This window comes from Podarcis cretensis, assembly GCF_951804945.1.
Source record: "Podarcis cretensis genome assembly, chromosome: 4".
NCBI classification, from domain to species: domain Eukaryota; kingdom Metazoa; phylum Chordata; class Lepidosauria; order Squamata; family Lacertidae; genus Podarcis; species Podarcis cretensis.
Window position 1 is genome coordinate 101,181,992 of NC_137173.1, and position 15,547 is coordinate 101,197,538.

The following is a 15,547-nucleotide window of genomic DNA, read 5'->3' on the forward strand; positions in this document are numbered from 1 at the left end:
CAAATGTTATTATTTTTGGACTAGCCCTACAAACAATTACGCCAGAAGCAACAAACCATACAGATTTACATCATTCCACTATTTGTCATTCCAAAAAGCATCTGATGCCTCTCTCTTTCTGCCGACCTGGTCATGAGTGAGTTGACTTTGCTACCATTCAGGCCGATGATAGTTTGGAATCCTACAGCCATTATTCAACTGACCAGTCCTGTGGACTTCAATTATTCATCACTCATTGACTTCATTAGTGCTGCTTATTTAGAAGAACAGATTAATAACAGAGACTTGAATATTGTTTGTTTAAGTGTGTGTACACCCTCCCCTGCAACCCTGCCGCCAGCACACAGATAGCCATTTAGTAAAACACTGAAAATCAATGTTGAAATGGAGAAAAAAAACCATGCTAATAAGCAAGTTGTATATTTATAATGCAATTATCTGACCTCTTAGAAGGCATATAATTTAATGTGGTTATAGTGCACCATATATCTTGCAGTGACTGGAATGGAAGCTGTCCTTGGTGAGTAAGTGCTTATTGGCCCAAAAGAGAGGGGCAAAAAGGCAAATTTGTAAAGGAACATTGTGCACAACGATTAACAGGAAATGAAAATGAATGAAGTGGCAGAATTTGGACAAAGATGAAGTTCCCCTTCAGCTGATTGGGTATATATATATATATATACTGCAGATACATTTGATGTAGAATGTCAACTCACAGATGGAGTTGAGCCAGATGATCCATTGGTGATCTTGCTGCTCTATGGTCTGTGAAGAGCTCTAGGGTTGTGAGCAGAAGAAGGGTGCTGTAATCCCAGGCACACTTGCTAGGCAATAAGTGTCATTTAGCTCAAAGGGACTTACTACTGAGCATACAGTCTTGTCACCACAGGCCTATAATAACTCTACGTCTCGTCACCTGTTTTTCAATTCCAGGACTTCGCTCTAAAAGCAATGAAAACCTTAAGGAAGAAATCCCCATTACTATTGTGGTATCGTCAAAAGAATACAGGAAATTTCAGTTACCATAGCAGTGAGGAGCTGAGATGTTCTGCCAAATTAAAATCAGCAGGCTTCCTTAAGAAAAAAAGAGAATTACTATTAAACTACTTTAAGTATATTAAAAGAGGTTTTTGGAGACGCTATATGCCAGGAAAGAGGAACCTGTCATCCTCCAGATGTAGTTGGGATACAACTCCATCACTGTTGACCATTGGCCATGCTGCAGGTGGCAAATGCGGATGGAGAAGTCCAAAGTATTTGGGGAGGCACAGAATCCCCACCCTTGATATAAAGGGACCAGAGCTTTTTTCAGCCAGAACGTACCAGAATTCAGTTCCTGCACCTCTCAGGTGAGTGCCATTGTCATTAGAAGAGAACAAGGGAGGCATTCATGGTGAGTTATGGCACTTCTTTTTCTAGAGTAAAAACAGTCAATATTTGTTCTGCATTTTCTAATGCTAATGTATAATGTCAATATGTCCATTTTGGTGATGAACCAACCTTGATTTACCGTATTTTTTGCTCTTTAAGACTCACTTTTTCCCTCCTAAGAAGTAAGGGGAAATGTGTGTGCGTCTTATGGAGTGAATGCAGGCTGCACAGCTATCCCAGAAGCCAGAACAGCAAGAGGGATCACTGCTTTCACTGCGCAGCAATCCCTCTTGCTGTTCTGGCTTCTGAGATTCAGAATATTTTTTTTCTTGTTTTCCTCCTCCAAAAACTAGGTGCGTCTTGTGGTCTGGTGCGTCTTATAGAGCGAAAAATACGGTAATCACTCGATTTGTACATTTGTCATGCATGCTGCCTTTCTCCCGCAATTGAGGGGGCCCGGGCCGCACAATATTAGCGTACCCTGTAGCGTGTACACATGTCAGCATGCCCTGTAGCACGCTTGAGCCATGAATGGGCACCCTCTGCAGCATGCTGACATCTCTCACACACGCTGCAGGGAAAGCTGATGTGGCATGCGAACGTCCCACAGCTCACACATCTGACGTGAGCTCACCCAGCGGTGTGCATGCACAGCTGTTGCAGAACTTGGGGGGGGGGCTTCACTGTATTTTTTGGGAGGGGAGGCAGCCCCTGCCCTCCCCACTCAGCACACATGACATTTGTGGATCTGTTCAGGTCGAATTGGTTTAGAGTCTAAGTGTGCTGAGAAAACAGCTGATACTGAACATAAGTTCTTTGTCTAGGACAGGGGTAGTCAACCTTTTTATACCTACCACCCACTAATGCATCTTTCTTGATAGTAAAATTTCCTTACCACCCACCAGCGCTCAATGGAAAGAGGATTCAGCTTGTGCCGTAGAACCCCCTACCACCCACCAAGAATCCTGAAACACCCACTAGTGGGCGGTAGGGACCAGGTTGACAACCCCGGGCCTAGGACCTGATTTTAGATGCTAGATTACATTTTTGTGTGTTTTTATTTATACCTTCTTGTAAGATGGCAGTACATATTCAAGTACTTACCAGAAATAGTTGGAAATTGTGCTGTTGTTGTTTTCCAAATTGGATGCAAGTGATTGTTGTGCTTGACACGCACGCTGTTATTTGCAGTTTATTAACCAACAACCAAAGAGATGGCAGCCTGAACCATTGTGGCCCATTGCACACAATGTCTTTGATTGTGGTGTAAAAAGTTACAGGACTTACAGAGTAATGCACAGATTGGAAGTGAAGCGGTGTGGCCGTTCTGAAATGTTTGTAGGCAGAAACAGTATTGAACGTGGGATCACACATGCCTGCCTCAGTAGCATCCAGAGCACAAATCATTATGTGTAATAAACAGGATATCGTGCATAAAACACTCCATTCAATAGCACATGCAGCACATACTGCAAGGACAAGAACCTGCATAAATAGGATTACGATTCTTTACATGGCTGCTCAGAATTCAAGTGGTAAAAGTACTGGATTACAGCCTCCACCATTGCTTTTGGTAGGGAACCAGAAAGACCACTTCACAAACCTGCTGCCTGTTTGGGGCATCTGTTTGTAACCGAGGATTCTTTGGCGATCACTCGTAGCCAAGTAAGATTGTCTGCCATAAACACAGTTTTAACAATGAGTCCATAAGTGACTATGGAGGCCAATTCTGGATCCACACGTCCTTCCACAGTAGGGACATTGGTTTCCGGGTGGGAGTTGATCACAGTGTAGATTTGCCAAGCGTGCCTTCCTCTTAGCACGTTTCTCCCTTGCGTCCTGAGTTTGAGTGTCTTCGAAGCCCATGACACCTTTGGTAAAGGCTGTTCTCCAACTGGAGCGCTTGCAGGCCAGTGTTTCCCAGTTGTCAGTCTTCATACTACATTTTTTTTAGATTTGCCTTGAGAAAAACCTCTTTTGTTGACCACCAGCATTACTTACACTTACCATTCTTAAATTGGGAATAGACTAGTGGCTTTGGAAGAGGATCATCAGGCATCCGCACAACATGACCAGTCCAACGAAGTTGATGTTGAAGAATCACTGCTTCAACACTGGTGATCTTTCTTCTTCTAGTACTGGTATTAGTTCGCCTGTCTTCCCAAGTGATGTGTAAAATTTTTCGGAGACACCGTTGATGGAATCTTTCGAGGAGTTGGAGATGGTGTTTATAAGTGGTCCATGTTTCACAAGCGTATATTAAGGTTGGCAGTAGAATAGCTTTGTAAATAAGCAGCTGTGGCTACAGAATCAGATGACCAAGGCTACGCGCAGCTTCCTGCCTTGGAGCTGAGGAGTCTCATGTTGTGAATCAATATGGAGCCAGCCAATACAATTCTGTCTTTATAGGCCACTTACCTGCCCTAAACTGTGTGAAAGCATATATATGCACATATATGAATGAATCTTGTTCAGCAGCGGGGATTATTAGATCTGAATAAATCTTTAAGCTGTTCATGCACAACTCAAACTTATTTTTCTTTCCCTCCTTTTCTTCTAGGCCTCTGAAAAACTGGAAGCTGGGCCGTTTTAGCTGCCTGGTTCTAATTGTGAATCTTCATGCCTGCACTGGGATGGTAAGAAATGTCAGTTACTAGCATGTGCAAGACAGAGAGGCCAAGACTGAGCATTGTGAGGACATCTATTAGAAAAGTTCATTCATCAATATATGATCACTGCTACTCAGTTAAAACGTGTTAATAGTCTGTAAAACCATTAAATATTAGGTCTGGGAATAGGTAAGTGGATTCAGGTTGGAATCTAGGGCAGGGAAAGGCTTCAGCCCAAAGGAAGCAACTTTATCAGGACCCCTGGCAACCCGGCTGCAATTAAATCAAGGTGCTGCATTCATCAAGTGGGCGGCTATTTCCCAATGTCATAAGGAGAGAGACTCCACACTTAGCTTGGGTGCAGACGTCCCATGTGTGGGTCTCCCACTGGCAGAAAGTCAGAAAGTGATTCCTTCTTCCTTTTGCAGTGCTTTGCCCCTTGAAAAACTGCTCTGGAGTTTTGGGGGGCCCTCTAAAACAGCCATGGGGAGCAGCAAGGGAAATGGCCTCTCCCCCTTCCACTGGCAGGAGCCTCTACGGGATCAGGGTCTCTTCTGTGAAAGGAAGGATTTGGTTTGATGCTGTGACACCCTTAAAAGCAATTGTCCTCGACTTTATACTGATCTCCCATGAAGGGACTAGTGTGTGTGCCAGTCTATAATTCTCATCTCCAGACCACAATCTAGAGTGGTCCCTGAAAATACAAACATCCGTTATTTCTGATCTGGTGGTTCAATTCTCCACATACGCCATGTACTCTGCCTCCTGCCCCTGGCAGTTTGAATGTGATGTGCAGGATTGCACATGGACCTACATCAACATGGCCACTATAAATAAATATTTTACATGCCCCATTGAAAAACCATATGGTGGATCCTTTGATGTGCTGTACATGCATGCACAAGAGTTCATGTTCATGTTGCGAAGGGAGGTGCAAATGGCCTGTTTGAAGAGTAGAAGAGGCAAGGTGATATGAATCACAAAACCACATATGTGAGCAGGTTCAGGAATTTGGTGTAATAACCAGATTGTGACTCCAGCCAAGCCTGGGTATAGATCTGTATTAGGTAAGCTTGGTTCACACCCTCAAATCATTTGTCAGAGATGGATGTCAGCTTAAAACACCTTGCTTCTCAATGGAGACAGTTCACGTCTGGGCAAGACTAATCAATCTGTGGGTAAAATGAAGGGCTGAAAGATCTAGTGATATATAAGTCTATTGTGCCCCATCCACCGTTAAAACACACTGAAGATACACAGATGATACAATCCCCTATGTGACAATTGTGTGGAGGACAATTGTGTGTGGAACTTCCATGTGTGAAATAGCCACCACAGATTTCATATTACCTAAAACACAATGTTAATCAATGGAATCAGTTCACACATTCAGTTTAAAGTTATTTGCCAGTTCCAAAATGTATATTTATCGAGTGATGGTGTGCACATGTAAATGAGTTCTCGGAGATCAGGGCCAGCAAATGAGGCAATCACCCAAGGTGGTGAGCATGAGCTGCGCAGATTTGTGCTCCCCCAGCCCATTTTAGCTGTCTGGCTAGCCCATATAACCATATGGTTATATGGCCATACTTAAGAGGGCCATTACCTCACCAGGAAGATAGCCTGGCTATTCCAGGAAGTGAATCCACACTGGATCGAGCCTACCCATCCCCCAAACTCAGTCATGTGGATGTGACCCAGAAGATGAGGTACACATGCAAGAGTGAATGAGCCCTATACCCAATGCATCTCTGCATGTTTAGCTCCAGTTTCTACTTTTAAGAGAGAGGTCAGAGTAATACAAGGTGAGAAATGATGAGTTGATCATAAGGTATTCTGAAGTGCTTTATTTATTTATTATAAGTCCTACTGTTCTTCACCCAAAGGTCACAGGGTGGTTTACTGTATAATAAACAACATATATTCATAACGTAATAACCATACAATGCAAACATTAAAGAACAGTTATAACAATAGAATTCATAATAAGCCACAGTGTCAAATTATTCATAAGTTATTTCAGTCACTGATACACTCATCTGAGAGCCTGCTGGAAGAGGTGCAGATTCATCTGTTTCCTTAACAAAAAACAATACGATCACAATGTTTTATGCTCAAAATTCCATGATTAAAGCATAATATGACTCATTTTCATGTATTATGTATTTATACCATTTGAGCCTGTATGATAAGATGTAAGCAGTTCCCTTTAGCTCTGTTTGACATGTGCTCGGACCGACTAATTAGAGAAAGGAACTTGTTCCATTTTCTGAAGTCCATCAAATATTGTCACATCAAATATTATATGGGGGTGGAGGGTGCTGTGGTGAGAATGACAAGAAACGGAGATATGCAAGACTGGCTAATATTTCCTACAACTTAGAAGCGGAAGAATAGATTAAGCTTTTTTAATACAAAGCACCTCTTTGTCCAGACCAGGCCTAAAAGAGGGTTCAGTCAAGATTCTTGGAATGTTGTCACTGATTCATTGGTAGGGCTTGCTCTGTGCTTGAACAAGCATCCTTTGGAAATTATACAATCTGCTTCCCCTCAGACATTTTAGAGTTAAGGCAGCCTTAGACTCCTTTCAAGGGTAATAATCAGAGGTATATTTGAACCACAAGCTGCCCAGATGCTGGAGCCCTCCTCCTTGAGAGACGACAATCCTTGATGGGCCCACGTCTTGATGGACTTCCCCCCTTATTCCACTTCTCCCCACCATGAGCATCCCCAGCCCTTTCATGCCCTTACCTAATTTCCCCTTTGTGTCTATTGACTTCTTCTTTGCAAAAAGAGCATGTCTACCTGCTTTTCATAAGAACATAGGAAGATCCTGCTGGATCAGGCCAGTGACCCATCTAGGCCAGCATCCTGCTCTCACAGTGGCCTACCAGACGCCTGTGGTGAACGAGTACAAGAGCAACTTTCCCCTGCTGTTTCCAGCAACTGGTTTTCAGAAGCCTTAGTTCATGGCATGTGTTCCACGTTCCACCTCGGTTTGTTCCTGCTGTATTGTCATCTCCTTGTTTCCCAACAGCCTCACTATCAGAATAACCCCGTCACCTCTCCATGTCTAGAAGAACTGTCTTCTGAGAACTGACCACAACCTGCTTCTCTGACCAGCGTTTCCCTCCCCCCTCTCTGGGTTTGACACTTCAGCCAGAGAGAAACCATGGGACTCCTCCACTCAGGCATGACAGTCCTATTGATCCAGGACAAACCTATTCCCAGTCCCCCATATTGGATGAGTATTAATTTTCCTTCTAGAAAATTAATAAAGCCAGCACAAAGCATCTAACCCCTTGGGTGCTACAAGGCATGGTTTAGCAATTTATCGTGTTAGGGCCATGCAAAGAGCTTAGTCCCAAGCCTGGCTTTTCTGAGAGGTTAACAAAAATGTGGCAAGCATGCAAACATTAACATGATCGATTGCGTTTCAAGCAAACACAGCCTTGCTTCTCTAACGTATGCGGCCTCTATAAAGAGCAAGGACATGTTTTACAGTTCCCTACTTGGGAACGTGTTGAATTTAAGTCCAGCAGCAGTTAGTTTAATCCAATTTGATTATTATTTCTCTCCTCAAACCTCCGTGAGGCTAACCTTGTGTACCTGGAAGAAGCTCATTTGTGAGCATAGGGTAATCAGTTCTGACTACAAGTTAAAGTTATCCTTAAGCAAACAGAAAACTATTCAGCATAGCAATAAAGTTAAATAATTATTACCGAGCTATGTGATGTGACTACAATGTGACTTTGAAATGACTGGGATGTGATTAGAATCAGAATGTGATGCATCTTTGATGATACCAGAAAAGAAGGATGCCAGAGCTCCCTGATATTACCAGTAGCAGGAAAAACGACATTATTAACGCCTAGAAAGACACCATTTCCAGAAGGCAGGGCAGGCTTGAAAATGGTTGTTAACTCTAATCACTGATAAATACACTTAAGAGTTTGATATAAAGGAGGAGAGTAAGTCGGGGAAAGAGTATAACCAATATGTATGAACCATGTCAGACTCTCATCCTCACTAACCATTGTCCATCTGAAGGGCTACTCATGGGCATCCCATAGACCATTTGGGTCAGCGGATATCCTTCACTGCCCTCACATTCCTGTGCTTCTTTTTTTAGAGGTTGATATGTTGATCAGTCCTACCCTCTACCTATTAATCTACAACTGGGCGATATCTGTTATTGGATTATGTCCGTTGGCGTCAGAGTATCCTTCTGTTTACACAGACCTCTAGCAAGCAACGTTTCTTTTTTACAGTGAGAGCTCACATTGATCTACAGAAGCTGATGTAGTGAAAATATCACCTTTCAAATCTCTTAGGCTCCATAAAGAGGTGCCTTCAAAGAGTGGTTGGGTGCACCTGTTCCAGGTTTTGTTTCCTTCCTGTTTTCACTCTTCAGCTGCCACGCACAGAATTTCTGAACTCAAAGTATCCCTGAACACTCTTATACTTCTGGTAGGGGGCCCACTTCGTTTTTGCTCTCCCCCCAAGCACACCACATGTTTAGTACTTCAATTTTAAAGCCCCACCCCTGTTCATTAGAATCTGCTCTGACAGGGACACGGCTGAGAAGCGGGGGGCTGCTTTGTAATGGTCACACAAGGGCTGGCCAATCAGTGCCATGCAAATAAATTCAGGAAACGAGAAGAACTGGTTCCTACAAGATTACTCCTTGGAATTAGGCCGTTGTCAGGCAGGTGGTGCACTTAACCAAAAGGGCTCACTGCTGAAATTATGTACATCTGCACACCTATGCAGTGTGAGATTGCACTGGTGGAAGCAGTATAACATAAAGAGGGGCTTGGTCACACAATGTTAAATGAACATTTGCAGCTGTTGCACACCTATTTAGTTTTCGGAGTCCGTATGATGCTACCCACAAACAAGGCTAGCCTTTATCCCTTTTGCCTGTAAATGTAGGATAGTCTGATAAATTGAGAAAACCAGATTCCAAACTTTTCCACTCAAGGTCGCAGACAACTGCATATGAACCACATTAAAAATTTCTACATCAGATAATGTGCAGCAATCTAAAAGCCTGTGCTGAGAATTTACAATTGTTTTCATTTCTTTCTTGGCCCTGTTCATAACTATTTCCAACACACTCTTGCATGGAGGAACGTGTTTATATATATTCTTTTGATCCCTCAGATATGCACAAAACGAGAAAACAGCAAAAGTGTGTGTTGAAAATCTACACTGGCCTGTGTGTTTTCAAAAAAACCCCAACAATATGCACAAACAGCTTTCTGCACACATGCCCTGTCGATTCTTAATTGGCATAACAGAAACAGCGAACACAAAAAGCAATGCCTGCTCTATGAATGAGAAAGATAGAAATCCCACCCTTGAGAGCCAGTGTGGTGTAGTGGTTAAGAGCGGTAGTCTCGTAATCTGGGGAACCGGGTTCCCGTCTCCGCTCCTCCACATGCAGCTGCTGGGTGACCTTGGGCCAGTCACACTTCTTTGAAGTCTCTCAGCCCCACTCACCTCACAGAGTGTTTGTTGTGGGGGAGGAAGGGAAAGGAGAATGTTAGCCGCTTTGAGACTCCTGAAGGGGAGTGAAAGGCGGGATATCAAATCCAAACTCTTCTTCTTCTTTTTCTTCTTTACAATGGGAAAAGTGATGACTTACCTAGAGCTGTTCAGATGTCATCCTGAGTTAGCAAGCGGGATCGTGTCCACAAGCCCTGCCCCCATTTACGGTACATATAGTATAAAGTCTGAAAAAGATGGTGTGATTGGAGCATCTATCAATTCAGGGGCTCTAATCATGTGCGGGGACGCGGGTGGCGCTGTGGGTTAAACCACAGAGCCTAGGACTTGCCAATCGTATGGTCGGCGGTTCGAATCCCCGCGGCGGGGTGAGCTCCCGTCGTTCGGTCCCAGCTCCTGCCCACCTAGCAGTTCGAAAGCACTCTTAAGTGCAAGTAGATAAATAGGAACCACTTTATAGCGGGAAGTTAAACAGCATTTCTGTGTGCTGCGCTGGTGCTGGCTCGCCAGCTGCAGCTTCGTCACGCTGGCCACGTGACCCGGAAGTGTCTGCGGACGGCGCCGGCTCACGGCCTCTAGAGCGAGATGAGCATGCAAGCCTAGAGTCGGACACGACTGGCCCGTACGGGCAGGGGTACCTTTACCTTTACCTTTAATCAGGTGCAAAGAGCTTAAGTACATGCTACTAGTAAGAAAGCATATGTGAATGAGCCAATGACAGAAAGAGCTTAAAAATCACCTCAAACACATTCTACCGTCAACTCACATTTTCTCCATAGAGTTTTTAAAATACAGTGGTACCTCGGGTTAAGTACTTAATTCGTTTCGGAGGTCCGTTCTTAACCTGAAACTGTTCTTAACCTGAAGCACCACTTTAGCTAATGGGGCCTCCTGCTGCTGCGCCACCGCCCCCCAATTTCTGTTCTCATCCTGAAGCAAAGTTCTTAACCTGAGGTACTATTTTTGGGTTAGCGGAGTCTGTAACCTGAAGCATATGTAACCTGAAGTGTATGTAACCCGAGGTACCACTGTATGTAGATTTGTAAGCAGCCCACAGTTTTTCACCTGGCTCCAGGTAACTACTGGGTTCAGGATGAAATATTTCCAGGGGTTAGCTGTAAAGGTTAACAATTTCTTGTCAGTGTATTGACTTTTGAGTTTGACCCTTATCAATGAACTTTTCTTCCTTGTTTATTAGATTTCATTGTATTTTCTACTTGACTTTGATACATAATTAAGCTGAATAGGAACTTATTTTTATAACCTTGGTTTATAGGGGTTTTGAAACAATGCTTCCTTGTGTCCCTTCCTTTTCAGTGGTCTGGCTGATTCACTTTCCTTACTTACAATAATAAAAGATGGAGACATTTTATGGGGGACAACAAACTGATTCAGTAAGAATTTGAGTTTGGTTCCATGTTTCACCCATCCAAGAATCCTTGAGAATTATGGCCTAGAAAAAACTGCAATGAGTCCAATAACATTTACTTGAACGAACAAAATTCAAGTTAAGTGGCCCTTTAGTTGCATGAAGGACTGTAGCTGAGTAGGTCACATGTTTTGCAGACACAAGGCTCCAGGTCCAATGCTTGATATCTCTTGGCTAGACTAGGAAAGACTTTGGAGAACTTCTGCCACTGTGAGATAGACCATTGGTCTGACTTGGTGCAAGGCAGTTTCCTATGTCCTAATGATCACCCTCCAAGTGGAATGATGTTCTGTAAGTGTCCACTATATATTTGGTATTCTTTAACATCTCCACTGGCAAAGGGGTAGGACATAGTAATAATTTTTCACACAATGCCTAGCAAAGAGCTCCTTAACACTGCAAAATATAAACTAAAAAGCCAAACTGGTATCAGTAATAATAAGAATTGGGCTAATAAGAACAGGCTCAAATGCCATTCACATGTGCTCTAATCTATAAAGTTTCACATAAGTATGCCTTTGTAAATATGAGACCACAGGGATAAATGGTTAGGCCTTGTGCAACAATGGTGGTATAAAATCCTTGCAATTCACATACAAACCATTGCTGCAAATCACTGTAAGGAAATCTCTTTCACAAACAGTGTCATCTCCCATTTCCTTACAATCAGATGTACACTATTATCAGCAAGTTGCTTCATTGCACATTATGTTCCCTATACGAAGGCACAGACTTTCTTAACTTTCTGAACTCAGAATCCCCTTCTGAAACACTTCTGAGAGCAAAACACTTGGCCCACAGGTAATATGTGCAGAGATCCTAGTTCATAGCCATGTGCACACTGCCACTGTCGCATCCAGAAGATATTTGGATTTAGGGCACAAATCCAATGCAAGGAATAGGAGACTGACCCTCTTTCCCTGTCCTGCCCCCTCTAATCTGCCTTGTTTTTCTTGCAGTCGGTAAGACTGGAAGCGTATGTTGCATTTAATGTCTGCACAATGTTAAGACCTGAAATTATAATGACGGCAACAATCACACAAACTATAATAATTGGGGCCTCTTCTAAGCCTCCCCACTGAGCACCACAATAAGAACAAAGCAGCAGTAATATCTGTGCTCCCATCTCTCCCGGACCAGAATAGGGTGAGAAAACAGTGTGGAAGGCACTTGACCCCAGGACTGCAGTGAGAGACATTTGCAGTAGTGGATGGTGCTCACTCAGACTGACAGGGTGGAAGGCAGGGCGATCAGCAGTAGGTAAGAGACCACTGACAGATAGAGCCACTTCCTGACTGGTTGTACAGAGGCAGACAGGCTCTGTAGCCTATTGGCTCCACTTTTAATTTGTCTGGGGAGCATCACCTGCCTTGGGAATGGGATACTGTCCTTCCCTAGAATTTCATGTCCTCCTGTTGGTGTGCTGCACACTCTCACCCCGGCATGAGAGCCACTGCTTTAACTCATTCAGTGTGAAACCAGCCACACAGATATTATCATCAAGAAAATGGTAATGAGGAGATGCCTTTTCGTTGCTAAGAGTCAACGGAGGCAACAATAGATTCTACTTCTCCTATAATTTATTTAAAAATAAAAATTAAGAATAGGCAAGCATCTCCCATACTACTTTCCAACATTTTAATTACCCAGAAGAAGCTCTTGCCATGCCCCACTTTCCCTTCGAAATGTCACTAATAAAACAGACTTGTGGCAGCCTGAATGCAGCCTGTACTCTATTGTCTGGGCATTGTTATCCCCTCCGATATTCTAACCTTCTTTGCTTCTTTCACTGAGTACATGGTGGGGAGAATGGGATCATGGCTGCGAGCCTGGCCCTGATCTCTGCACATCCATTGGAAGGGACAAACTGAATTTCACATGCATACAAGAGTCTGCACGTAGGCTCCATACGTATTAGCAGAACCCCAGATCCCACAGGATTCCCAGCTGCATGGAAGAGTCTTTTGTATCGCTCGCCTTTGTCACACTGGGATCCAGCCTCATGGTAGCTTACATAGCAGTTTCCCCTCTCATCAGTCCTGGGAGGTAGGTTTGGCTAAGAATGTCTGGCCCAAGACCACCTAGTGCAGGCATAGGCAAACTCTGGCCCTCCAGATGTTTGGGACTACAATCTCCATCATCCCGAGCTAACAGGACCAGTGGTCAGGGATGATGGGAATTGTAGTCCCAAACATCTGGAGGGCCGGAGTTTGCCTATGCCTGACGCAGTGTTCTCTGTGGATATTTGGGGTTTGTGCGTGTGAAATTTCCAACGCGTCTCATCTCCTTAGTCTAAACTGAACTTTCCATTTGCTACACACACACCAGATCTTGATGAATAATATATGGTAAATGAATTTCAACTTATTTACTCCTAGCATATTCATTGAGCTTGTTTTTACCACCACGAGTTCTTACGTACACTGGCATTCCAAATTAATCTTATTGCTTCATATATTAATCTTATTGCTTCATATGTGTGTATATATTATTTTAAATGGGCCAAAGGGGAGGGCAATTTAGTTATGCAATTATTTACATAGTGATACAGTAAAATGTAATTAATGCAAGAGCCACAGATGGCAAAAATAAGCAAAAACTTTCCTTTTGCCCTTTTGTCCTGGATTTGCTACGTTGTCCAAGACCCATAATACAAAGTAGGCTGACTGATCAAATTGCTCAAATCAAGAGGTGCGGGAGAATGTTGGAATTGGATGAGAGGGCTATTTTGCTGTGTTTTTGTGTAGTTTACAACAGAAACTAATAGAGACACACAGAAATGAATAAAGACAACTTCCTATTCTTAAATAGCCTTTCAATGGAAGTTCCTCATTAGGTTTTAGAACCCCGATTTTCCCTTTTTGGGAAAATTGCAATGCTTGGGCTCTTGCGTCATTTTATTCTGATACCACCTTGTGGAAGGCAACTAATTGATCATGTTTTCTGTTGATAAATGAATAATGCACCCGACTCCTCCAGAGAATAAACAGGTATTTAAAAATTCAGAGTAAACGATAGTGTCTCATTCTGTTTCATGTGGTTTTTAAAGAAACAAACATACAAACCCAAATCCTTTTTTTATATATAGAGAGAATTCTCAACTGACCCTTAAGAGGAAAATGAGAAAGGTGTGCAAGAGTCAATGGGATGCAGACTGAAGCTGGAGTCAGAAAAAGATGAATTATAGATGAAGAGGCATGTATTAAATATAACATTGAAATAAGTTAAAGAGGGCAAGGGAACCATGTTTTATACAGCAGTGGTCAGGATGGAGCCCCTCCAGCAGCACCTTCGGAGGATATAGGGCAGGGACAGGGAACCTTTGGTCCTTCAGATGTTGTTGGTCTCCAACTCCCAGTAGCTCCAGGCAACATGACCAATGGACAGAGTTGATGGGCATTGTAGTCCAGAAACATTCAGACTGAGATTGCTACAAGTTCTCCCAAGCACTAACACTGGGTCTATTACATGGAATTTGCCTGTTTCCTTGGGGACCCTGCAGTGCTGGACCTGCTATTGAAGGCTGCAATGAGGCCAGGCAGAAACAAAAGAACCTCTTACAAACTAAGAGGAACTATCCCAGAACCACACTGAAAGAAAATCTTAAGTGGAGCCATGTCTGCAAGACAAGATCACAGTCCTCCTACCTTCATTGGAATGAAAATGTCCTGTTTCAAAATTAAAATGAGGACAGAGTTTATTGTACTTTTAGGGATATTTCTGTGATCCACCTAGGGCCCACCTGAATTGGAAAGAAAATAAAACGAATGAATAAACAAGTAAGTTTAAGTAAGAATAACAGATCCTGGGATCTGGAAGGCATGTGTTTCAGGAACCCCTGAACACTGGCAGCAGTCTCAGGTATCTGCTACTCACCTCTGCCTTTTGGAATGGTTATGGAGTTGTCTTGTAAAAATGGTGTTAGACTGAGCTTTGAGCCTCCTCCTTGAAATCTCTGCATGGCCAAAAGCTACTGGGGGGTGCATTTTGTCTCTATATGCATAGCATAAGGACTCATCCATATTTGCCTTTGCTCTGCACTTTCTGTGCACAGATCTAGGCTCTCCAGGTCTGTGTCCAAGTGGACAGTGTCCCCGCCCCGTGCCCCGGTGCTTTCCCCAGGGAAACCCAGGTTTTATTGCTGAATTGGAGCAAACAGCAATCCACAGAAAACCGGGTTGCCACTTGCTCTGATTCAGTGGTAACAAATAATAATAATAATAATAATAATAATAATAATAATTATTATTATTATTTATTTGTACCCCGCCCATCTGGCTGGGTTTCCCCAGCCACTCTGGGCAGCTTCCAACAAAGATGAAAAGTACACTAAAATGTCACATATTAAAAACTTCCCTAAACAGATGTCTTCTGAATGTCAGGTAGTTGTTTATCGCTTTGACATCTGATGGGAGGGTGTTCCACAGGGAGGGCGCCACTACCGAGAAGGCCCTCTACCTGGTTCCCTGTAACTTGGCCTCTCGCAGTGAGGGAACCGCCAGAAGGCCCTCGGAGCTGGACCTCAGTGTCCGGGCAGAACGATGGGGGAGGAGACGCTCCTTCAGATATACTGGACCGAGGCCGTTTACACCAGGACAAACAAAAACCTACTCCAATTTGGACCTGG